Genomic DNA, 1,169 nt, shown 5'->3' with positions numbered 1-1,169 from the left:
GATCTACATCAAGCCGGCGGAGTTGTGGGCTTGTAGATCGGCTATTTTTCAAAAGGCAGGAAAACACTGTCGTACACGACACAACGTATCAACCTCAGGCCAAAGATGTCAGCTTCAACTAAAGCACACTGAAATACAATGTGAGAGAGAGAGAGAGAGAGAGAGAGAGAGAAGAGAGAGAGAGAGAGATGAGAGAAATATGGAATGGAAAAACGGTTATGACATGAGAGGGAAGGTAAGCGAGAGGAAAAGGAAGGTACGCGAGAAGAAGAGGTATAGTTGATGGAGAGAGAGAGAGAGAGAGAGAGAGAGAGAGATGGCTTGAACTGAAAGTGCAGAATTACTTAAGTAATCATAAAAAAAAAACAATGCTGTCTTCCTTTGCAAAAACACAGAGCCGTTACTTTTCCTTTGAATAATAATAACAATTATTATCATAACCATTAAATCAACAATAAAACGTCTTTTACACAAACGGAGAAAAAAAAATAAAAAAATGAACCGTCATAAGAATAAGAAGTAACAACAATATGACCGTTTGTTTGTATAGCTGGACATTAAGCTGTAAAAAAAAAATGAAATAAAAAACAAAAAAAATCAAAAGGAGAAATGAACGCGAGAGCAGGGAAAATAATAATCATAATCATAATAATAATAAAAATAATAATGACACTAGAAGGAAATGATGCCGAGCTGCTTTGTCCTGTGCGACGAGACAGAGCTCCGTTTAGGTTAGGAGGAGGTGCTTTTCATGGACCGCCCATAAACACCCCCACCCACCCACAACCCCCAGCCCGAGTCCGACCCCCCCCCCCCCAAAAAAAACACCACCACAACACCCCTCCCTCCTTGGCCCAAGTGGAACGCTCCGGGCCTCAATGGCCTCTCACCGACCAATCGGTCGGTCGGTCGGTCGGTCGGTCGGTCTCTGGAATGGACCACTACGGGACGGGGGGAAACGGGCGTGCCCCCCCCCCACGCACCCATGTGACACGTCAATACTTTGGGTTTGTGGCAAGAAATGTGTGATTTATGTCGTGTGTGTGTGTGTGTGTGTTCGTGTGTATATGTGTGTGTGTGGGATAGCTGCAGGGTTTTTCCCTGCGACTTTAGCATTGTGCAAGAAGAGGCTTCTCTCTGACGCTGAGGTCACATGACGTGGGGGGGCA

Source organism: Gymnoscopelus microlampas (assembly GCF_963454915.1).
Source record: "Gymnoscopelus microlampas genome assembly, chromosome: 8".
Classification (NCBI taxonomy): Eukaryota; Metazoa; Chordata; class Actinopteri; order Myctophiformes; family Myctophidae; genus Gymnoscopelus; species Gymnoscopelus microlampas.
Note: the sequence above shows the minus strand (reverse complement) of the source record.